At 38.9% G+C, this 26,229-nt stretch overlaps 1 long non-coding RNA gene across 1 annotated transcript in view; it reads left to right on the forward strand.

The window, feature by feature from the left end:
• LOC119841259 overlaps positions 1-24,061 on the forward strand; it is a 114,373-nt gene extending 90,312 nt beyond the window's left edge. Inside the window, exons 3-4 of the long non-coding RNA XR_006275130.1 lie at positions 10,133-10,230; positions 23,052-24,061. This is a non-coding gene — a long non-coding RNA (uncharacterized LOC119841259). The remainder of the gene's footprint in view (positions 1-10,132; positions 10,231-23,051) is intronic.
• Positions 24,062-26,229: the final 2,168 nt, after the last annotated feature.

The raw sequence follows: 26,229 nt of genomic DNA on the forward strand, positions 1-26,229 counted from the left end.
CAGAACCCTTGCAAAAAGGCCCTTGTGAATGTGGGATGGAAAAGGGGTCTGCCTTGTTCCAACTGTGTCTTAGCTAGCATTAAAAAGCCACACTTTGTCAGTTGACGCTCCTTTAATTTGATTGCTTATTAGTGCTGTCAGCAGCTCTTGCTACTTATTTGTCTCCTCACTCTAAGATGCCACTAATCTCCTGAATAAGGGGAAATCCTAGTGGGAGAGCATGAGTGCTATGATCCAAACATCAGAATGAGATCAAGGCCCTGGAGCTTCTTGCTTCCTTGTAAGAATGCAAGAGCATAACTTTAGCAGATGTTCTACGGTGGGGCATAATGAATAAAATACTGCCTCATTACTTAGTTGAAATTCAGTGTTAACAGCAAAGTGATTCTTCAATATCTTGATGACCGCTTTACAGTTGGAGGCGAGGAAATTACCTAAGACCCTCAAATGTTACTCTTCCTCTTGTATCACATAAAATATACAGTTAGTGGTGTTTTAGTTTGTGAATTATATTTATTGAAGAAACTTAATGGAAAGTGTGGCTACGTCAGCGCCTGTATTCTTTGTGTTTTTCATTTTGTGGGCTTCCTTACTAACTCACCAGTTTTTCCTCTCTGCTTAGCTTGCCAAGGCCCTGATTCAAAACCCGTTGAAATCAACATGAGAATGGCCATATTGGGTCAGACCAAGTATTCTGTCTTCCGACAGTGGCTAAGGCCTGGTGCTCCAGAGGGAATGAACAGAACAGGTAATCATCAAGTGATCTATTCCCTGTTGCCCACTCACCGCTTCTGGCAAACACCATCCCTGCCCATGGTGGCTAATAGTCATTGATGGACCTGTTCTCCATAAATTTATCTAGTTCTTTTTAGAACCCTGTTATAGTCTTAGCCTTCATGACATCTTCTAGCAAAGAATTCCACAGGTTGACTGTGCATTGTATGACTAAAATTTGCTTTTGTTTGTTTTTAAACCTGTTGCCTATTAATTTCATTTGGTGACACCTAGTTCTTGTGTTAGGAGTAAATTAACACTTCCTTATTTATTTTTCTCCACATCCATCATGATTTTATAGATCGCTCTCATATACCCCATTGGTTGTCGTTTTTGCAAGCTGAAACGTCCCAGTCTTTTTAATCGCTCCTCATACGGCAGCTACTCCATACCCCTCATCATTTTTGTTGCCCCTTCTCTGAACCTTTTCCAATTCCAGTATGTCTTTTTTGAGGTGTGGTGACCATATGTGCACACAATATTCAAGATGTGGGTGTACCATGGATTTATATAGAGGAAATATATTTTCAGTCTTGGTATCTATTCCTTTCTTAATGATTCCCAACATTGTTTGCTTTTTTGACTGCTGTTGCACATTGAGTGGATGCTTTCAGAGAACTATCCACAAAGACTCGAAGATCTTTTTCTTGCGTGGTAACAGCTACTTTAGACCCCATCATTTTATATGTACAGTTGGGATTGTTTTTACAATGTGCATTAGTTTGCATTTATCAACATAAACTGAAGTCTTTGGCAGGTATTTACTACTGTGTATATTATGGCGGCAACATAATATACACAGTAGTAAATACCTGCCAAAGACTTCTGTTTATGTTGAAATAGTGGCAGATTTCTGTCCAAAAAGAATATAGCAAAGATATTTTGAAAGTAGAATGTATATTTGAGATGTAACATTGTCACATGATATGGTGCTCTGTCCTCTTAAACCTTTGCCATTCTTAAGTCTTCTGGAAACTGTCATGGAACTTCTGTGGCAAAGAACAGTCCATTTTCCCTATTCCTTTCTTGCTATGTTTTAGAGAGAGCTTCAAGAAGGGATCTACCTTCTTTCTCTGACCAGATCCCTGACCCCCAAGACCCTGCACTGAAGTTTCCATTTAGTTGTATAATCTCTGCCCTGAATGTGTGATGTGAATGGAATGACTGTTACATAACTACCTATTTCATTTCTCCCCCTCTTTTCTTCTAAATTATGGTAGAGGTCTTTTTTCTAGCTCTTTCCTGGAGAGGTGAGGATACCATGCTCTTTTCTTCCCTTATTTTTGTATTTCAAACACTTGGTAATAATCTGAATGGTGCAGTGCGCTAGGTGAAGGAGCCTAGAAAGTCATAGTGAAAGGAAACTGCCTTAATTTAAATTGATTTTCACACTATTTTCAGCTAGATGCTACCTGAGAAAATAAGGGGCTCCCTCTTCCAACCTTCATCCTACAACAATCGGCCATTCCTCATAACTGGTCCATTGGTCACCAGCTAATCCAGTTTTCTCTTGTTTATGGATTTACAATTCAATAGTGTGCAGCTGAAACTGAAGCAGTGTGGGTGAGTCTACTATATGAAACACCTAAAGCAGTCACCTGATATTGGTTCAGCTATCTACAAACCCTCTAGAGAGGCAGGCTAGCTTGAAACATAGTTTCTGGGGCTGGAGTCATAGGTTTTCTGGTCATGCCAATATTTTTGGGCAAGATGTAGTCATGTTCATTTTTATTTTCAATTACTTAAAGCTTGCTTTTTTTTAATTTACCTACCCATCACTTTGTTCTGAGCCATCTCTTAAGTGTTCCCCAGCTGTTCAGCTGGTGAATGCTACCTTATTTGCTTCTATTTATTGAGTTTGAAAATACTGCATACAAAACATGACAGTACATGTTTTTGACCTTGCAATGCTGACTTTATAACTATAACGAATATATTTCATTATATCTTCTGCTGAAGAAGATAAGGTTGACTAAACTAGATCTGTTTCGAGCCATTGGGCATTCATCCACAATGCTAAAACCAATTTCAATGAGGTCACTTTTCACACAGTGAATCTATAATAGCTTTTGTCTCCTGCTGTCTGATTTATAATGTGGCTTCCCTGAAACTGAAAAGAGGGGTGGTTTTTTTTTTTTTTACAGGAAATGGTTATTTTTTTTACTTTTAAGAACATATTTTATAACTAGCACTACCATGCAATAATCACATTATTTAGCAATTTTCTTTTAATCTTCCGATTATTGTAGTCTACTGCATTATTTATGTTGTGAACCGCCATTATGTTACTACACATAGTAGGCAAAATATTTAAATACTTCCTTGTTTTATGGAGATAATTATAAGCTCTATTTCCTGAACAATGAAAGCAAGACCAGTGCTCAAATAGTCAGATATCACTCATCTAATGAAGCAGATGTAAAATAAGTTCCAAGGGATTAAACACCTTGAATGCACTTTGGATTGTCTTATTAAATATGTTCCTGAGAGTACTGTAATTACCCCTATCTTTTTTGGTAGTTCCTCATTAATTACACTGCTACTTATGCTGAGCATTTTTTCATTTTCCTATTGTGCTTTAAACAAACTAGAAAGTGGAGAATGTATGTCCTAGTGAGATCAATATGGATGCATAGTGAATATAACAGATCCAGTCCTTGGGTCTGAATGGGCTGCACTGTAGACTATGCCAGTAACAGTACTGGATTCCATTCCAGTTCTGCATAGAATAGCTGGGGTGAGTGTGGGGAAGGGATGGACTGGAGAAGGATCGGAAGTGACCAGTGGATTTGCAATTTAAAGTCAGGTTTTGGGTGTGGAGAGGCTCTGGTCCATGTGGATGCTATTTTGTTCCCACATTTTTGCAGTTCTGGTAATTGTGTGCACCCTGATTGAGATTTAGACAGCTACACGATAACTTATGGTAACTGCTGGCACAAATGCAGATGCATGTGTAAGCAGTTATGCACCCATTTTTTGCTTGTAGACAAGGGTTTCTACCTACTGAAAATTAGACTCTTAAAAGGAGTATTCTTGATTTTGTGAGCTCCTGGTCAGAAATAATGAAGTTTGCTAACACCATTTCTTCATCAAACCATGTTAAGTCACTCACTCTGCTGGGTTATTAGCATCTACTTTACAGAAGTCCAAAATGTTAAAATATACAACAAAAATTAGTAAAATACATGAGGTTAAACAATCCTATTTGCAGATCTGGATCTATCTTAGGTTTACAATCTAAAACAAAACTGAAGTTTCAGAGAAGCAAGATTAAGGAAGTCTTACCAAATCAGAGATCAGTTAGCTCATTTATTCTGGCATCTTTTCATGATGCTGATCACTTGTTAGTCCAGTGAGACACCCTTCTTTTGACAGTAAACTTAACCTTTTCTGCAGTCAGACTCCTGACTTTCTGAATGCAGCATAGAGATGGTTACGTATAGTAGTTGATCAAATCTTTTTTCACTGAAACAGCACACTTCTCCAGTTTCCTTTTCCAGTAAGAAAATAGACCTTGTATTTTTGGTTGTTCAGTAATGTTCCTTTGGAGAAATTAGTAATACAAATTCAAGAGTGGTTCTAAACTATTAATTTAATGGAACAACTTTAGAGGTTGACAAATCCTTAAATGTAATACCATAAAGTTAGTGAATTGTTTGATAGCACTGGGTCTTGAAAAACACTATTTGTACAATTGATACATATGTTAGGATGATATTAGTAGATTTGGATATATTTAAACAGGTGAACCTGTAGGGTACCCCGACAATGCCAGTAAGAACAAAAACAAAAAAAGGAGCGAGAATAGTGACAGGGTAAGCAATTTGAACTGTACTCCTCCACATGAGAAAAAACCGTGAGAATTGTAAACACCTATAAATGGATGGAGACAGTTTTTAAAATCTCTTGTGTTCAGATCTCCATGTAAAGAAACTACTCTATTATTCTAAATAGTAGTTCTGGGATTCTTACATTTGGAAATTAGGCGGAGCAAGCCAATAGCGATACGTATATGGAGGCCTCCAAGTAATATCCAGGTCCAGCCAGAGTTTGCCAACCTGACTCATTTTTGATCATGTGCTTATTCTTGCCATACAATTGTACTGAAGAATCTGAGAATAATTATATCTTCAGGGCTATGTTGAATCAGCGTATACATGAGATTTTCATAAATTTCATCCCTGAGATTTTTATATCCCACATGCAACATAGATTCACTTTATTTTCTATTTTGACTCTGTTAAGAGAGTGTCTACTACAAAACACCTATTGTAATCTCTTGAATTCTGTAAAACCAGTGATGTTAGATAAAGGAAAGCAGCATGATGTGATGAGGTAAAATGATGACGTTCTAGCTCACAGTCAAACCTTCCTGCAGATAGTATCTCAATTTTGGAAAGGAATGATGCCATTAATTCTGATACAAGATAGCTTCCACTGCTGATTTACAGTGTAAATCATCATGACCTGACAGTTTATCGCTGCTGGATGTCGGCCTCCTACTTCTCGTAGACTAGCCTCAAATGTAAGGAGTAGGAGGTTAGCTTTTCGTAAATCTCCCTCAAAATGAATACTTAGTTGCTCCAAATAAGCAATGGCACATTTTATTAAACTGCCTTAAAGTCATCATGGCAGAATAAAGTGTTGCCTGTGGTGAGCTGAAAATGCTTCTGTTGTTCAGGCAGAGGGTGAAACAGTCGTCTTAGCATTAATATTGATAGTTGTAATAGTTATGGCTAAATTACACAGATCTGGATTCACTTTAATAGCTTTAGATACAAGGTTTTTCCAAGGGAGGAAATCCCAATAATCAAAATATTGTATTTTTGCTGTCAAGGCCAGATTTCCACCATTACAATGTTAATATATGGTGCCATAATAGACTCTGCCATTAGAATGTAAAGGTAGAAGAATAATGCCACAGGTCTATGGTAGAAATGTTCTTGTGCTACAAAAGTGAATTTCAGCCTTTCACCATTGTGTTGTAATGCTAGAAACACTGCCCTAGAGAAAGTTACCAGTTTAGACTATAGTTTTTTCTTAAATGAGAATCCCTCTCCAGAGGTATATCTTACCAAGAACAATGCTATGCCTCTAGGGGGAGAATTCCTACACTTAAATCATTATTCCCCCCCCCCCCAAATACAATCTACTTTCTGGATCAATATGTCTGACAGCACACTTTTATAGCAACACTTTCCCCAAAAAAATCCCCAGCACTATCTTTAGAGGCATATCTATATCAAAACACCTGCACAGCCATAATGACCAGCAGCAGTATACAACAAATGTGTATAAATATAATTCATCTGTCTAGTTCCCCCTCTGTTTCTCCCTCTTCTCCTTCCTTCATGGAAGCCACATTGCTATATATCCTAATTTCTTTAATTACTTTGACACGTGGTGTTTCCTTGCTCGAAAAGAGTGCAAATAAATAGGCAGAAGGTCAATATATTAAATAAACCAAACAAATGGCAAACATCTGTGCAGTCATAGCTGGTAGCCTTATTTAATGCTTGGGGCTCTCACTTCCTGTCCATTTTTTTCATGTAGTGCTGGTATTCCAGTACTTTGACAGGCCTGAATTATGTGACGATGAGGCAGGATTCATGAAAGAGATAAGAAGTTACAGTACATCAGTACAATGATAAGACATTCATACCTGTAATGCATGAAATTCTGCCTTGGATTGTGACTGGTCTCATGATTCTAGGAACACTTACCCTAAAGGCAGACGCTAGTATGAGACAAGCACTAATATTTAATGGTGGAAATCTGGCCTTGGCAGTGAGGGCAAATTGGATTTCTTGTTTTGTTTATCGGATTTGGGTTTTTTATTGTAATGAACAAATATAATTTCTGTTCAATATGAATCTACTTCTGCATTTTAGCAAAGTAGTTCAGGGTCTGGATTGCAGCACTGCACCCAAGGGTGGGCAGGGAGTGTATTTCTCAGCCTACTGGCACTTCAGCCATGTAGAGCCAGAATAGCTGAGTTTTATCTGGATGAAATGAATTTTACCCTCTGCGCTCTCCCCCCCTCCCTTTGGACAGTATTGTCAATCTCAAGCATTCAAAAATCAGGAGTCAGGTCTCCAAAATCATGAGACTGACTTACAAATCTTGAGGTTTGTTTTAAAAAAAAGTAAATCTGAATTCTATTTCTGGGGCCTTTAGGGTGCACCCAGGTTGCGTTTTCAAGTTTTTCATTGCAACCATGAATGCTTTTTTTTCCAACGTAATATAAAAATTAAAAAACCTGAAAGCTGAGATTCCCATCTAATTGCAGGACTCCAGAAACTGGAGCTTTAAGGAAATACTATATGACTTGCAGGGGCAGGGAGAAATGTGTGCTTTGCAATACTGAGCAAGCACTTTCCTCTGAGTTGATATGGGGAACCAGGGATTCTACAAGCTAGCATAGACACCACACTACTTTAATTTTAAATTGTGTGGCCATTTTTCTGAAATTCCATCAAAGATATGACTTCTGTCACTCTCTACTGGAAAAAGCTACTTTTTCATTTACTGGCAGTAATTGCCTCTGATCACTGAAGAAAATAAATTAACTGAAGAGAGCAAGTTGCTTTAAAAAAAATCTAACACCATAACCACAACCCAACAAACCAAATTCATAACTTCTCAAATGAAGAAGACTTTAAAAATACCTAAAATTTTGTTAGATAATGAGGAAAATTACTTAACTGCATTATTCTCCTGGTGACTTCTTTGGAGCATTTCCAATTACTGTACCACACAGAAATCTTTAACCTATGTATTGGGAGTTATCGGTTTGCTCTGTATGGGGTGGGGAGAAGCTTGCAGAAATGCATTGCAGCTTCCTCTACTGGTCTCACCTTCTTCTGTCATGCTCCCATGCAGAGGATATATGCAGTGTGCAGGTGTTGCATTGGTCTTAAGAATGGGATTGGGTTAGGCCAGAGAAAGGGAGACAGATCCCAGCCATTTAAAAAAAAAATAACCAAAAATCCTTTCTTGCAGCTCTTCCATGCCACTGCTTATCATTGGTGAGGGGGCAGTGTGTAATATTTGGGAGAGGCTGTGTCACAGTTACAGAGCCAGCTGCACTTTAGACCCCTTTCAGTCCCTCAAATGCACCCCTCAGGTGCCAGGTTTGGCTGCCGTCACCTCTATCAAAGGTGGAACCAATAGTCCTATCACTCTTAAACTGGATCTCTGGGTCTCTTAAACTGCAGCCCCCTATTTAACCTGACAGGCCTAACTGTGTTTGGAACCCATAAGACCTTTACCTCTGGGAGCCTATGACCAAAGAGCTGAACAGTGACTCAAACAGTTTCTTCAAGACAAAGCATTATTATTATTTCACCAAAGGGCACAAATCATACAGAGCTAAGGTATAAGGCAAGAAAAGGCCTATACACGCATCTCCCTTTATTTACAAAAGTTGCCATGAAAAGATTAAAGTGTAAGTTCTCCTCAGTTCAGTTACTGCCATCTCTGGCAGGAAGAGACACTGCCTTCTGCAGCATGCTCTCTGACCATGTCCCAGTGTGAGTGTCTGTCAGAGTGCTGACAACCCACTCACCCCTCTCCTCCTTCCTGCCTAGGCTAGCATTGTGAAGGTTTTAATATACCCTTTGACACTACGTTCAGCTGGGGAGTAAATTTTGACAAACTAATGCCAGGCCAGGGTATTTCCTGCTTAGTAACTTCCCCATTGTTTCCCCAAAGATCCTTTATATTCCTTATGATAGCACCTTATCGTTGCCATTCTTTCATTTCCTCTTGGTTTTCCACTTTCCTGACTTCTTTGCTCAAACTTTATGCAGTCAGGCAGGATAATATCACACAGGTAAAGTATTATTTTTTAAAAAGTACACAACTCCCTTATCCTCCACCCTTGCCTGTGTCACTAAAGATTCTGTGGTTACATGTAGGCATGGGAAAAGAAGCATGCCGTGGCCATCTCCCTGGAATGGTTGGCAATTCTGCCTTCTCCTTTCCATGAAAATGAGGCTCATTCCAACCGAGACTCCGTTTGAAATTTGAATTTTCATGCTATTGATTGCAAAATTGGTGGGGGGAATAAAATTTGCAGGGTGTGGAATAGCTTGAAATGAAATTTCCACCATCTTGTGGAAAAAACTGTCCCCAGTCTCATACTGCTGTAATAAGAATCAAATGGGGTGGTATAATGTCTCTGGGCATTCCAAGCACATTTACATTAATAATTTAAGTAATTTAATTGAAGAAACTGGTGACAAATGCCAGACTATCTGGATTATGAGGTATTTGGAATATGCTACAGTGTACACAATAGATTCTGAACAGTCATTAAAGCCGTAATTCCAAAATGCTACAGAACAGATCATTGTAATTATAAACAGCCATATACAAATTAAGCCAGAATAAAATATTGGATCTTTTAAATTTGGCAATTTAATGTAAAAAGCACCCTTTTCAGAATCTCCCATATTCCTGTCTCTCCATCTCAGTCCCATTAGGGTTATCAGATGCCCTGGTTTTATAAAGACTGAGCTGAATTGAAAGATGTCTTTTAGTTGCCAAACTACTCCTTTCTTTGTTTGACTGACAGTTGATGGACTCCGCTGTGGCGAAAGAAGGGAGGTTTTCAACTTCAGTAGATGTCATTCATGCAGGCCAAGAGAACAGCTTGACACACCAATCTAGTAACAAACCGTTCCCTGAGTTCTCCTTATTTTCTAGCCTTTTGAGGATGAAACTGTTACCACCACAAATTCATTAACCCTGCATCTTCCCTTGTTATGTGTGATATGGGGGCAATGGGGAAGCAGCCTTTTCCATTGGAAAAGAGAAGAATATATTTAATTTTATCAGAATAATGCTGCCAGTAGTGTCAGTGATTGAAAAGACTGGAATTGGTTATCTTAGAAAGGAGTGTTTGAAGTGGATATGATAAAAGTATGTAAAATAACTAGGCTTTGTAAAATCTGATTTTCGGTTTCATAATCTTGATGAATAATCAGTGTTTGTTTTAAATTCTTTTTACTTGATTTAAATTTTTCAGGTGAGCATAATTATGGGCTTTAAGCATTTTTTCCAAATTAAATTTTCATAATTGCAAGAAATTATTGGCAGGGAGAGGGTCAAAGTAAACATTCAGATTCAAACAATGTTTTAATAACAATTAACACAAATTGTCAACATCTCATGTCAAAATAAATATCCTTATATTGAACTCTTAAGTTTTCAATCAGCACTTTTTTCTTTCTTTGCTTATCTGTAAATTTCAATTAATATCAATGGAAATATTTTTAATCCTTTTTTTTGTGTCTATGGTGACATTTAAGTTTACTGACACTTACTGATTAAAAAAAATCTAATCCTTTTCAAGTTTAAAAATAACAGATGGTATAAAGAAGGTTAACAGGGAGAACAGATGCTCCTGATCTCATAACTCATGAAGAAGGGGACATTCAATGAAATTAAAAGGTGAGAAATTCAACACCAATCAATGGAAATACTTTCTCACACTTGTGATTATACTGTAGAACTGATGGCAAGAATTTAAGATACATTTATGACTACTGTAGGTGCTCTTTATATCCATATCAATGGATAACCTCTTTTTGTAACAAATTTTGAAAGGGATGTTAAACCTTGTATTTCAGGGCTCAATATCTGATTATTGGAGACCAGGGTGAAACCTATTGTGGGGGGCAGATAACCCTACATCATCTTACTGCCAGGTTCTCACATCTTTCTGTGGAGCATCTGGTTCTAACCGCTGTCCGAGAGACAGGATGCTGGACTAAATGGACTTCAAGTCTGATCCCATAGGGCAATTCTTATGCTCCTGTGTCAAGAGCTATAGAATGAGTATACCTTCCTCCTTCATATGAGGATGCAAACTGGAAAGGAAATTAGCGGAGAAGAATACAGTGAGAGTTTTTAAGGTGAGTTAGATTGGAGACTTAAAGAATACAGTCTAGTGATATACTGGCACAATGGAAAAGTGCCATGTAGATCCTAAAGCTGATACAACTGTTAGTTTAGTAGCTTCTGTTAGACATAGGTGTCTAATGTTCTGTTTGAATGAATAACAGAGAAGGGCCATTTGCAGTGACAACAAAAATATAAGCAGAAGTTTCATTAACAGCAAAACAGACATTGTCTTGGTGGTGGAAAGAGACCAATAGTGCCAGAACAATCAAAAGTGGTCCTTAGAGAAAGACGTATTACTGAGAGATTCAGTTTTTCCATTGCATAATAAACAGAAACTGACAAAATCAAAACCAGTTTCAAACAAAAAATAAGTTCTTAAAGAATTATGATATATGGTCAATAGTGGTCATTGGAATAAGCACTCTGTAGTGCGGTGGATAAGGCAATAAAAGTTGTGCAGGCAGTGACAGCAGCAAAGGGCAATTTGCAAATAAAGAAATGATACTAAAAGCTTGTTTCAGATTAAAAACGAGGGACAGAAATCCATCTGAAGCAGGTGCTTCAGGAGAAATGTACCTCAAAGGAAGAGGAAGGGGGATCCAGACAAAAGCATTTCAAAGCCACAAATATCAATATAGCAAAGAAGAGTGTGTAAATGGAAACCTGATAAGAAAAGAAGTCACAAAACACAAGTACTCTGGTTAGCAGAAGAGTTAAAACCATCATTAGCTGATGTGCAGGCTGACTGTCTGAAGAAGGAAAACCTACGTCTCAACAACAGGTTATATCATATCCCTTTGCTCAGGGCTTGTTTTATTTTCAAAAACAAAAACTTGATGCCAGAATAAATCAACTCAAACTACTTTCCAGCTCCAGCCATCTGGGAGGGGAGAGGGGACACTCTTCCCTTATGGTAACTTCCTTAGTACCAGCTTCCTCTAACAACCCAGATCACCCATGTCATAGACTGGAACCCAATAATGCCTTATATGCTGCATTTACATCTTGTCATAAGATTACATAAAAGTAAGAAGTTATGAGTGAATTGAATGATGCAGCAAAACAGGCTGAGAGGGTAGCTAAAAAAAGAGGGGATGAATGCAGAAGGAAGGTTTTTAAGTAGTGAGGAATTCTAAATCAAATTCTGTCCCTAGTCCATTGGTGTAATAACTTTAATTAGGTGAAATCTGTATAGCTCTCAGTGGCAGCTCAGGATATATTACATATATCATGGTCCAGGATTATCAGGTAGAATCAGCAACATGGGGAGACTATTTCTTCATTACAAAATGAAGAATCCCTTACAAAATCGCTCTACGAGGGAAATGGGAATAAGATAATTCCCATTATTTGGCCATCACTGAACCGTTCAAATCTTTGAACAAGATTGAGAGACACCATAGAAGTTTATAAAAGGAGGATAACTTTATATCACCAACCATTTTCATTTTAAAATAAATAGCAAGAAAGCTAAACTTTTGTCACCCACTCTCTTTGGGTTATAAAGTACTTACTGTTGTCAAATCCTTTTAGATGTAAACTATAACCAGGACCACATGCTATTCCTAAATCATTTTTCCATATCCCTTCTTTTCACTTTGTCTAATCTTTGCTCATTGTTTCATCAATAAAAAATCCATTGTTTGTTTTAAGTTGTATCTATACTAAAATGTTATTGTTTCTACATATTGCTTTATTGAAGATGGGATTTTCCTCTACAATACTGTTCATGTAATACCTGGATTTTCTCTTATAGAGCAAATACAGCCTCCATACGCACACGCTGAAATGGCAAAGGACTATTAGCTAGAATTGTTGATGTTTTTGATTTGGTCCAAGCTAAGGATTGTATTTATAAGTAACTGATGTATGTAATTACTTGAAAACATTTAGTTCAGTCTTGGGACTTGAGCCCATGAGACACCATGAAAACTGATGAACAACCATAAACCCCAATAAAATCACAAGTCTTGATGCTGAGCTAAGAACACTCAAGTTCAGAAGAGGCATAGAATCCAGCCCACTAGGAGTCAAGTGTGCTCTGCTCTGCTCAGAAGAAACCTGGTACCTCACTAAGACAATATTAAAGAAATTAATAAGGAACTTTCTCCTTCGGTTTCAATTAGGTGAAAAGTGAAAAGCAAACTTGTATCCTGATCCTTTGACTTGGAATGTGAGGCTTACAGGCTGAAAGGAAGGAGATGCATGGGAAAATTTGAAAAACCTCCAAAAACACAGAATTTTACTTATAAACCTTTGAAGTAAAAATCCAAAGGATTGGCCAGCATATTACTCTTTCTTTGTTATGCAATTTTTCCTAGCTTATCTGCTTTTACAGCTTTTATCTAAGCCTGTTGTGAACTAGCTGTTCACAAAATATTCTTTTTTTCAATTCTCAACTTAGACTAGTTGGGTTAAATTATCAGCCTTGTTTACAGAAAATTTTGTAAACTTCAGTTTTAAAAATGAGAACAGCATGCTTACCTTGCAGTAAACATTTACAGCAGCTATCTGTGGTGAAGGAATTCAGTGATTAAAACTGAGTATCTAAAATTGTAGGTCCTAGCAGATGTAACATAGAGGAGGAAGTGAGAATCGGACAAATTTTTCCAGGAGATTCTGAGGTTAGTATTTATACCACACATCTCACAGAATTCACACCATGGGTGAGAGAACTTTCACATAGTATCTTCAATGTTTTTGCTCCAGCTTTATACTGGTGAACTAGGGGTGCTGGGGGTGTTGTCATACCCCTTGGGTTGAACTGTAAACAGGGTTTACAGTTTGGTTCAATGGCTCTCAGCACCCTCTCTCTAAAAATTGTTCCAGGCAGCACCCCTGCAGTGTACAACTGGTCAGAAAAGTTTCCTTCAGAACTTTTTGAGAGTGGAAAAATCCCTTTTTTGAAATTTCTAGTGAAAACACTAGAAAATGTAGAAACTAAAGCTTTTCTGTTTAGTTTTGACTTTAAAATGTTTAATTTTGGTCTCATTTAAAATTTTAAATTTTGAATAGCATTTTCCAGCCAGAAAATAGTCGAGTTTAATTGACATCAACATCATCCTGTGGTAAAACCTCCCCCCCTTTTTTGGGGGGGGGCACAAACCCATATTCTTCTGATGGGGAAATTTTTCACTGCACACCAGTGTGATAGAGAACAGAATTTTTCCCATGCTTTCTTCTGGATTAATAGCTACAGATCATTACCGAGAAGATGCCTTCATAGTTGAAGGTGTATTTTATTTCATTTACCTTTACTAAATGATTTCCTGAGAAACCATCTGTACTATAGGAACACTTTGTCGCTTGGGAGGAAGGGAGGGTTGTGTGTGTTTTTTGTAACCTGTTATTGGCACCGTAATAGAGTCCTTGGAAGGCTCCTTGGCTTAATGCATAGCACACCTAGTGTCACCTCCCAGCCGGATGGTCTTCTCCGAAGAGAAGGGAAGTGGAAATGAGGCTTGTGCCCATCCTGCAGCCTGGACAGTTGGTAGGGAAGCTTGGGCCTTTCCACTCCACCCAGGTCTGACCGTGGGCCCTAAGAGTGTCAACACTGTCTCGTACTCTGGAGTGCCCTCTGAGATACCCTCCCTGAATCACTTCCTACCATTTGCTTCTCTTCCCCAGCTCCAAGTTCAATGTAAGGAAAAAAGAAAAGGTAACTAAACCTTCAGTTCCAACTAGACTTGGCATAGTCTTATTGTCTCTGTGAGGCTTTTCTGGTGCTTTTGTCCAAAGTAGGTCTGTCTTCCTTCTCCCTTCTGAGCTGAATTGCTCACCCACACTGAGAATTCAGGGAGTGTAAAGAGCCCTTTTACTCTCACATGTGGCCTGCCTATCTTACAAAAGCCTGTGTGGAGGAGAGGGAATAATAGTGGTTCAGCTGTCACTTCCCACTGGACCAAGCAGAATGGATGGGCCAGGTTGTGGTTCTAAGATCCCAGTATTATTCCTTTCCTGCTCTAGGGTGACCAGACAACAAATGTGAAAAATCAGGATGGGGTGGGGGGTAATAGGAGCCTGTATAAGAAAAAGACCCAAAAATTGGGACTGTCCCTATAAAATCAGGGTGTCTGGTCACCCTATCCTGCTCTGGGAGCAATGCACCTATGCATTGCCCCTTTTGCAAGCTGGACTGTAAGGTTACAATCCAGTCCCACATCAGCACACTCATAGTTTGTATTAAATATGCCAGGGATTTAATTTAAAAATCTTTTTTGATAAGGACACTTGATTTCATCTGATGAATTTTAATTATTTCACAACAGAGTAGAGCATTAATTGGAAATGTAAATCACCTGGATTCTAAAAATCTCCATGCTCAATAAAATCTGAACCTTTTAAAATTGAGTAATCCCATGCATGTTGTATCTAAGTTCAAGTAGCTAGACATATGCTCATTAAATTGGCTATATAAAAAATGCCCATGAAAATGTGACTGGAATGCATGAGCTTTACAGGAATGTAGTGATTTGGGGTTAAATAAAATACAGATGATATCTGAATTCACCTTCCGATTCTTGTTTATTTTTGGTCTTCTCTTATGGATCATTAGTTGCTGGAAACTCAAGTATTTTTCTATTTCCTCTATACTTCATCAATTTCCCCTCAATTTCTTGTCTAATTATCAACTGGATTATACTAGGCAGACTGATCCAGGGCTGTAAGTGTCTTTTGGTTTCTGTGGCCTAGCACCTACTGCTGATCATTGGCTAGAGGATAGTTCGTACCTTTTGTCAGTGCAAGACTAATAGGTTAAATAGAAATCTCCGAGACCCTTCACCACCACCCTTTTTATCAGATCAAATGCTTGCCTGCAGCAGCAATTCGATAATGGTCTTCATGCAGCTACTACAGAACTCATTACTCTGGGCAAATTGCTTTATATACTATAATGTGCTATGTTGGAGTCTAGAGGGACATGGAACCCAAACAGTGCTTAATACAGACTATAAAATATTTTTAGAGCTCGAGCCATTAGTTTTAAAATGCTTAGGAATGTAAAACTTTATCCAAGAAGAGAGAGAGGGAGAAAAAAAAATCATTCTGCTCCCATTAAGTCAGTGATTTAATAGAGTTTTCAGTACAGCGTACTTACTCTGTGATAATCAATTACCTCCAGCAAATTAAAATATAAATTAGGTTGTCTAGGAAAAAAGGAAGCACTAAATCAATTGGTTCTAGATGCACATAAATACAAATTTTACAGTTGTGGTTTCCTAATGTCAAAACTAACACTTCATGGCAGAACTTAAATAGTATTAGCTTCTGTGTTCCTTAACCTATCAGCTGTGTAAATTTAATTTTTTTCCACTTCAGCAGAACAAATGTAACCTTTCTTTAAAACTTCTTTGACTCTGCATTACATATGGAGATATGCACTGAACAGATCATGAATTGTTTGAGCAGCAAGACTTATTCTTGACGAGCAAAGCAGTTTCAAAAGTTCATGGATTCCTCTGTTCTCCCTTTTCCAGTTGGCAAACATGCAGTGAATTGGAAAGTTCATTTCTGGTCAAAAATACAAATTATTATTTCCAAAAAGACATCATGACTCATAAATGGGCCAATAATATTTCAGGATGTCCTCCTAACCAATGTGGCGTCATGTTCTAGGATATCAAAATACCAGAGGAAAGAGTAATTCTAAAAGCTGTAGTGGAAAGGCAATATACACTCAAGCTGTCCATTGTCCTTGATGGAGAAAGTACAGGAAGAATACAGTTCACTTCATAACAGAAAAACAGATAGAAATTGAAATCTGAATAATTTCTAAGTTGTGTAATACGTCACTCTGGGTGGTTCTTAGATTGCTTAGGTGCAATGAAATGAAAAAAAGATTTACAAGTATTTGTAGTGTAGTAAAGATGCAAGAAATGTAATTAGCAATATCTACCCTCATAGCAGATTTTGAAGATGTGTGAAACCTTGTGACCAAATTCTGGACCAGTACATAAATGCTTCCCATAACAGGCATATAATAGGATGTGGTCCTACAAATCTGCACTCAGGTGAATAGTGCTATTGATTTCAATGGAGGGAGGAGGAGTCTGACTGGAAATGCTCCGAAGAAGCATTATTTTGTGCCTATATTCTAGGTGCCAGCACTCCTGCTCCCTCCCATCCTCTTATTCAGAGGAGGAAGTAGTAGGAATAATCAATATTGATGGATATGAATTGCATTTCATTGTGCCCCATAGGCCTGTCCTGTAATGCTTCTCAGGTGCTCCTCTTCGAGGGTTTGTAGAGATGCCCTTCTATGGGTTTAGAAGGAGCTAGAATTCGCATGGAAAAATTCCACTGTGCCCTGCCTGTGCTGAGCCTGGGTTTCTTGGTGGATGACTATGCAAACAGTTTGGCCCTACATCTGCATAAAAATGTCACTTATGAATTTTGTAACCTTACAGCTTTGCCAATCATTCTCCTCTCATCATACACTGGCTGCAGTAAAGTGTTTTGCAGCACATGCCCTTTTGATGTGTATTACCCTCTTTTACATTGTACATGGTTGTGTTTCTGAAGATAGATAAGCTCCGGCTATAAATGCAACAGAAGAATTTGGAGTAACGCTGTTAAGGTCAGTCATTGCATTCCAAGAGTGATTGATTATTTAAATCTGAGGGAGACATTCCAGATGTTGTTAAACTGCTATGCTACTTTAATCCTCCTCACTTGTAATGATCATGAGTGTTTCTTCGCAGCACAGTGGCAGAGAGTAAGTATGGATCGTCAGCTTCCCAGCAGTCAGATTTGTTTCAGTACTTCTGACCAAGTTGATTTTTAGACATATAGTACATCAAAGCTGAATGACTCCTAGAGAGAAATTTAGTCATAAAAATCCACCGTGAAACAGGGCTGCTTGAATTGTAGCTCTGAGATTTTCTGCTGCATCTTGGTGTCGTAGCACCAAGCACAAGTGATTCTATATCAATTTAGTTCAATTAAAAGTATGAGCCTAATTCTAATCTCACACTGATTTTACATAGGTGTAGTTCCTTTGACTTCATTAGATTTACTGTGGTATAAATGAGCCTTTTGTTCTATTCTGTACTGTATACCGCTGTTTGAGCCAGAATGGGGCTTACCTGCTCACATTTTCTCATTCTTTCCAACTTTCAGATGCAATTCTCAGCTTTAAGTGGTAGACTTCAGAAATACTGCATCATGACCATATTGTTAACATAGCAACAATTTACACTTGACACTACTCTGGGCACTTGAAAATCAGGGGAATATTTATTTAGGGTGTGCAAAAGGTGCAACAGTCCTCCATAGGCCCTCCCACAAAATGGAAGAAAATTCTACTGTCAGTGGAAAATGTTTAAAAAAAAAAAAAAAAATTCCTAGTGAGCTGTAAGGGTCAGAAAGTCTTAGGACATGTGCTTAAAAGAAACTTGGCTACATTTTTGATGTTCATGGAGAATTCCTGACAGATTTTAATGGGGAGCTCCATTAGACATGAGTAATAGAATTAATTACTTAAACTCTTTCCCTGCTTGCTCACATGCTTAAAATTAGGCATATGCATAAATGTTTGCAGGATTAGAACCTGAAGAAAGGACAGAAGAATGAGAGGACTAAGAAGAAATACATTTCCTTACTGCAAGGTGGCATTAGTGATTTGATCTTATTGGGTAAGAGCAAGAGGTCATCTAAATATTTAAGTAAATAAAATATTTTTCCACACTTAAACCAGAGTGATAGCTAAGAAAGTTGTAAAGGTACAATTAACTTTTTCATTATTAAACTCTAGCACAAATATATCGGGTCCAGGAGGAGGCAGAATTTAAGGGTTCTGGGGCAGTTGCCCCACACCATTGTTTGATTTTGGATGGGAGGAGAAAGGAGCAGGTCAATAAAAGCCACCTAGATTAATTGGAACAATTGTGGCAGTTTCTGGAGGCCATACCCAAAAGCCAGTACATCTCTATGTGGAGTTGTACTCGGGCTTTAAATTGCTTGTAAATGTAATTTGTGCCCACTTTCAAGCCCATTTATGCTGCCAGAGCAGTATAAAGTGCCCTGAGTGTGAATGAAAATCAGGCCCATACAGCTCTTGGTCCTCTGGTTCCCAGCAAGGACAAAGTTGTGTTGTGGGGGGAACTTTAATAAAGGGAGGAATTGCACATTGGAGGCCATTTTTCTAGCTCTTTGTCCAAACACATGGTATCTTTGTCTTCACACATAAAGCTCCCACTCCTCATCTGCTTTTGTTTGTAGGGTTGCTGTTATGCAGTATACTAGCCCCTGGAAAACCCCTCATGGGCCAGAAACATCCACCTTCGTTTAATACCCACATTCCCAAACCGAGGGGGAAGGAAGGCAGGAACTGCACAGCTGCTTCCTTCCCTCTGCTCTGATTCTGAGAGCAGGAAGCAGTTGTTTTTTGCTCACTCAGGGAGCAGCTGGATCTAATTTCTCTGATAAGCAAGCCTCTTCAAAAGAAGGTGGATTGGGAGAAGAGCAACAAACAAAATGGTTACTTGACTGGGGGACTCCATACAATGGGGTAAATATTCTGTTTTGTATGTTTGTTCTGGATTATTTTTTATTGAGGTAAAATGAGGCTGGTATCCCGAAAGGCTCCCACAGCTTTTTGGTTTGTTAGTTGAGCCGACGTTCCTATAACTCTCATAAATCAAAATTCAGTCCTCAGTCAGGTGTGAGTATTTGTGATATGTGGTGGATTTTTGTTTTTTGCTTTTAAGACTTGGTGGCTCTGTTTCATCTCCTGTATCTGCCTGTCCTCTTCTACCCCTTCCTGTCATGAGGTAGGTGGAACTGTCTGGGATGTTCTTACTGTCTTCTAGCCAGCTACAGTCCCTGAATCCTCACTACGATCAATGTTAACAAGGTCAAAAAACCATCTTTCCCTCCTTTGTAGTGTATCAAATGGGAAACCCCACTGGAGACAGAGGATGACAATAAGGCAGTAACCCAGATATGAACTCCACACAGACAAAAATAACTGATGTGAAACATATTTTTGTAACTTGTGTGCCAGTGAACAATGTCACAAGCTATGGCCTTGAAAAATGGCAATGCAAGCACAGCCCAATAAAGCAAAGCCTCAAACATTCGTGCATTCAGTATTGTAAGGTGAAAAGGATAACTTCCTTCACTATACAGAAAGAACAGTATCTTTTGTGTCACATTACGGACTTTAAAACAAAACCCTGGTGGACTAGTCATTTGCAGCAAAGAAGTTGTGCTGTGCGATCTGTTAATCAGTGCCCAGTGCTGAGACTTAATCTATCCCTCCCTCCCTCAGCTAAACTGAGCACCAGGGGTCGGTGAGGTGAGCAAAATGATATAGCTGTATTTGGTGTAAAACAACTTTGTAGATTTGGTAATCTAGATATCAAGGTTGTAGTTAATCAAGGCATAGAGTTTTGTGATAGATGTACTGTATGTAACTGTGGAAGATTGACATATAATGCTAAATTGGGCTACAGTATTTTCAAAAATATGTGCTCTTTTGATCACTAATCAATTTAATAGTATTTATGTAGAATTGGGTTGAAGGGAGTGGATACTAGATATTACTGTTAATCCTTGCTATTGGGCTTCTATTTTTAATGAATCTGTAAATTCAGGGGTGGTACCCTCTGACTGGGTAACTGCTAATACAGTACCTATTTTTAAGCAAGGACAAAAAATGATCTGGGAAACTACAGGCCCATTAGTTTGACCTCAGTTGTATGCAAAGTCTTGGAATAAATTTTGAAAGAGAAAGTAGTTCAGGGCATAGAGGTAAATGGTAATTGGGATAAAATACAACATAGTTTTACAAAAGGTAGATTGTGCCAGACCAACCTGATCTATTTCTTTGAAAAGATAACTGATTTTTTTTTTTTTTTTTAGACTAAGGAAATGCAGTAGATCTCTTCTACCTGGATTTCACTAAGGCATTTGATACAATTACACATTGGAAATTATTAGTTAATTTGGAGACGACGGGGATTAATATGAGAATTGGAAAGTGGTAAGAAACTGGTTAAAGGGGAGACTACAAAGGGTCATACTGAAAGGTGAACTGTCAGGCTGGAGGGAGGTTACTAGTGGAGTTCCTCAGGGACTGATCTTGGGACCTATCTTATTTAACATTTTCAGTAATGACCTTGGCACAAAAAGTGGGAGTGCACTAAAAATTTATAGATGACAAAAAGTTGTGAAGTATTGCCAATATGGAGGAGGACTGGAATATCATACAAGAACATCTGGATGATCTTGTGAACTGGAGTAATAGAAATAGAATTAAAGTTAATAGTGCAAAGTGCAATGTCATGCACTTACGGACTAGCAACAAGAATTTTTGCAATAAGCTGGGGACGTATCAGTTGGAAGTGAAGAGAAAGATCTGGGTGTATTGGCAGATCACAGGATGACTGTAAGCCACATTATAATGTGGCTGTGAAAAAGACTAATAGTCCTAGAATTTATCAGGCAAGGTATTTCCAGTAGAGAAAGGGAAGTGTTAATACCATTATACAAGGCACTGGTGAGACGTCATCTGGAATACTGTGTGCAATTCTTATCTCCCATATTTAAGAAAGACAAATTCAAACTGGAACATGTGCAGAGAAAGGCTACTAGGATGATCAGAGGAATGGAAAACCTGCCTTATGAGAGGAGACTCTCAGAGTTTGGCTTGTTTAGCCTAACCAAAAGAAAGCTAAGGGGAAATATGATTGGGCTGTATAAATACATCAGAGGGATAAATACCAAGGAGGGGAAGGAGTTATTTAAGTTACGTGCCAATGTTGAAGTAAGACCTAATAGATATGAAGTGGCCGTAAACAAGTTTTAGGTTTGAAAGTAGACAAAGGTTTCTAAATATCAGAGGAGTGAAGTTCTGGAACAGCCTTCCAATGATGGTAGTGGGGGCAAAAACCTAATTGGCTTCAAAACTGAGCTTGATAAGTTTATGCAGGAGATGGTATGATGAGATTGCCTACATTGATGTGTAGCCAGTCTGCGACTGCTAGTAGCAATATCTCCAGTGGCCGGTGATGGGATGCTAAATGGGGAGGGCTCCAAGTTACGACAGAGAATTCTTTCCTAAGTGTCTGGCTGGTGGGTCTTGCCCGCATGCTCCGGGTCTAACTGATCACCATATTTGAGGTTGGGAAGAATTTTCCCCCAGATCAGATTGATAGGGACCTTGGGGTTTTTTCACCTTCCTCGGCAGCATGGGGCCTGGGTCACTTGCAGGTTTAAACTAGTCTTAATGGTGGATACTCTGTAACTTGAAGTCCTTTAAACTATTATTTCAGGACTTCAGTAACTCAGCTAAAGGTTAGGGTCTATTACAGGAGTAGATGGGCAAGGTTCTGTGGCCTGCAGTGTGCAGGAGGTCAGACTAGAGGATCATGATGGTCCCTTCTGGCCTTGAAGTCCGAGTTCATATGCTTAAATCCTTTTTGTTACTCTTCATTTAATCTTTATACCCACTTTACTGATTAGTCTCAGTAGTCAATATTTCTGTTATGTGCAGCCTTTCTGTTTATAGAACGTACTACCATAGATCCTCCGAGTTGTGAACAGTTCGGGAATGGTGGTTGTTTGCAACTCTGTAAAGTTTTATTTCTGAACAAAACAGTATGTTTGTTCTTTCAAAAGTTAACAACTGAACATTGACTGACTTAATACAGCTTTGAATGTTTATTAAGCAGAAGAAAAATGCTGCTTTTAGCTGTCTGAGTTTAAATGAAACAAGCACAGAAACAGTTTCCTGATCTTGTCAAATCTTTTTAAAATTTTCCCTTTTTTGATTAGTTGACATTTAACACAGTACTATACAATATTTCCTTTTTTTGGTCTCTGCCTGCCTGATTGCATATTTGTGGTTCTAGATAAGGTGTGTGGTTTACAAGTCAGTTTGTAATTCTGGTGTTCATAATTCTGAAGTTCTGCTTCATCTGGATTTGAGATTCTAAACTGAAAATCCAATACAACATATTTTAGTTGGGTGGTAATGTTAGTGGTATTTTGTGCATTGTCCCTGTTTACAAATAAAAGCACTGGATTGAACACAAGCATGGCTGAAGCAGAGTATTAGTGGCTTGCTAGCTTTGACTGACATGATTGGTGAATGGCAGACCCATTTCTCCTCCTCTATCATCATTTTGAGTATCTCCTTCTTCCCTTCCTTTCCAGAGAGCCTAAAAATTAAGAACTAACTTCTGTTGGTGCTTCTGAGAACATTGGATAGGCTTGGCTCATGGAGGATCCTGAAGAAAAGGCTTGTGACTTCAATCTTCTGAATTTTTTCCTGATGTGAAGTTTTCATAAGAAGGTTTTACAGAATCTGCAAACCTGAAAATAGATTAGAATGTATTTTATTGTTTTTTTGTGTGTGTTTGCAGCTGTAGCTGCTGCTGTTTCTCCATGGGCATATGCTTTTGTAAAGAGGGAATAGTGTTGCAGTCATTGGTCTTGATTCGTCCCCAGGGCTACAAGATGGTGTAAAATGAATCCCCCAGATACCCAAAGACACAGCTGCACTAGCGAAAAGCATTCACCCACAGGAGAGGGTAAATGGTAAATTTGCTGCAGCTGCCCTCTCCCAGGGGTTTTGCCTGGGGAGACCAACTTCAAATTCTGGTTGGAGGTTGATGGAGGCTTTTCTGGAGATGTGCTAATGACTAAAGGCTTGTCTTCACTGCAGAGTTAACTCAAGTTGTAACTAAAGTATTGCCCCTAATTCAGACACACAAATCCCTAAATCCAGTGTTGTGGTGTTTTTAATTCAAGTTGGCTGGCCTGCTAATGGGTATAGACTAAAGCTTGAGTTAATAAAACTCCTCAGGTGCTAACACAACTCTATGCAGCTTCAGTGTTGCTTTGCGGTGTGGCTGCTCTTGTTCAAGCTAGGCTAATTCAAAAGGTATTAACCTGAATGTAGATAAACCAAATTAACTCTGCAGTGAAGACATGCTGTAAATTACTAGATCCCAGATTTTTAAATGTGTGTATGCCTTTGGTTGACACTGAGTCGCATGGGCAAAACACCTGATGCACATGTGCAAGTCAAAGATTTGTGTACTTGCATATTTCTGTATATGCACAGCCCAACTGAAATATGCTTATTGGGGATTTTATACACTCATAACTTTAAAATATGCATACATTCCTGTTTAAAAAAAAAGTCTAAACCTCTGTTTTTCTCCATATTTAAAACGAAAGAATACCTACCTAATGCTAACATTTATTAATGACTGTAAAGCATGCAGAGATCCTTTGATGGAAAATGCTATAGAATCACAATATATAATTAATATGAAGAATTAAACTTGTTGAGATTTGTCCATCAGTGATGTACCATCTTTTCTGCTGTGGTTTTCTTCAGTCCCTAGAATAAATCTTAGTTATGGAAGCTGTCCTATGTAAACCCTTATTTGAATGTAAGGATTTGCAGAACTGGCCTCTTAGCTAGAAGAGGAAACTGAGTCATACCATTGAGATAATACAACTGGATCTTGTTTGTCGGGGGGGGGAGAACCTCTCCTTTTAATCCAGTCATTTAGCATCTGTGTCTAATCTATATCCCTTTTTGACAGGCAGAATTGTGGCAGGGTCACTTTTTTAAAATGATGCACTATGGTAGAATTCTTTTAAAACTTCTATAATAATGCACCATTGTACGTGTGGGTAAATTTAGATACATTTATTAGTGCATTGCTATCTATCTTACAGTTTTGTACTGCTGCCTATCATTGTAGTATCTGAGTGCCTTCCACAATAGGTTGGCAATAGGGAAATCCCAAGTGAATTTCTTGATGTTCCTAGCTCTTCTCCTCTTCAGATTACAGAAAATTCTTCTGGGGGAGGTTTTTTTTGCGGGAATAGTTTTAAGAAGGGGCAGGAGCAATAGGGAGCTGATTGGTGCTATGAACATTGTCCTGGTTATAATGGAGAAACTTTATCATATCAGGTTTTGCATATTTCTTAAAGGAGGTCAGGCTCTTGATTAATCTAATCTTCTCAGGAGGCTTGTTCAATAGCTAGAGCCCCTCAGATGAGAATGCTTTGACAGGTCTTGCATGCTTTGTTCTAGACTTTGTGATCTACGTTCTGGTGGAAAAATCAACCACGTGTTGTGTTTGGATCGGAACCAAGCCTGAGGCTCCTTTATTGATTACAAGCGGAGGGGAGTAACAGCTCTAAGTAGCTGTCCCGGCGTATACAGAAAATACAGGAGCTTATATTGATGAAAACCACAATTTGTTAAACCCACTTCCTTTAACAGCATATTCCTTATTTGGCATATAGTGCAAGTTTCAACAATAGCTTTGTCTTACTTGGAGATTAGCAAAAACAAGCTTTTCCTATTGACAGGTGTTTTCTTTGCGGCTAATTTTTTTTAACTTCTAGCAGTTATGGTTACATTTCTTAAACTGTGCTGTTTGCAATTGCCTCTTAATGGAATTTTCCACACTCTTTCTTGTGCTTCATATACACAGTTAGCTTGACCAAAGTTTTAGGCCTACTTGAGAAGTTTAGGCCTACTTGGTCTGAATTTTTCCTCCACAACGTGGTCCTGGGAATCTGGCAGTTTATAGCAGAGAAAACAAGTAGCTTATTCTCCGTTGCCCTGCACCTTGAGGTCTTTGAATCCATGTAATATAAGCATAAAACACTACCCTATTGATTTAGTAGCATTTCCCCCATCTTGGCACTCACTTTGCACTGGGATGAATGGCTAAATATGCAGGGTACTGGAGATTGAGTTGGCAATCTGTAATTTATTAACACAATTTCACTGAAGCAGGGATTGAGCAGTTGGATTGGCTTTTAAAAACGTGTGCTCCAGACCAGTCAGGGCTCTGTTAAATTCCCCAACTATGGGGATAGGAACCAAACCAACAATATCTATCACCATACAAATTCCGTAGCCCAGCGTTTCCCAAACTTTGGACGCCGCTTGTTCAGGGAAAGCCCCTGGCGAGCCGGGCTGGTTTGTTTACCTGCTGTGTCCACAGGTTCGGCTGATCGCAGCTCCCACTGGCCGCGGTTCACCGCTCCAGGCCAATGGGGGCTGCGGGAAGGGGCAGTCAGTTCGTCCCTTGGCCCGTGCCTCTTCCTGCAGCTCCCATTGGCCTGGAGCTGCGAACCGCAACCAGTGGGAGCCGCGATTGGCCGAACCTGCGAATGCGGCAGATAAACAAACCGGCTCGGCCTGGCAGGGGGTTTCCCTGCACAAGCGGCGTCCCAAGTTTGGGAAACACTGCCTTAGCCCAAAATGTCATGAGGCTTACAAGCCAGTTCTAGCTCTAAATTGCCTTTCCAGCTTCCCTACCCTGTTGGACCACTATAAAGTTCCTGGCTTCCTTTGCCTTGAATCATTACCCACTGGCGGCACCTTTGTCTTCAGCAGTGCTTGGGTAATGCAGCTCTTGTAAAGATGCAGAACAGCCGTGTCACATTCAGACATGTCAGCATTTCAACATCATTAGTTTTCAGATATGTTCATTACAACTAATTGTATTTAACAGGTGTTGCTTTTTCTATCTGCCTTCAGTTTGCACCATTTCATTTTTGCTT

Source organism: Dermochelys coriacea, chromosome 12 (genome assembly GCF_009764565.3).
Source record: "Dermochelys coriacea isolate rDerCor1 chromosome 12, rDerCor1.pri.v4, whole genome shotgun sequence".
NCBI classification, from domain to species: Eukaryota; Metazoa; Chordata; order Testudines; family Dermochelyidae; genus Dermochelys; species Dermochelys coriacea.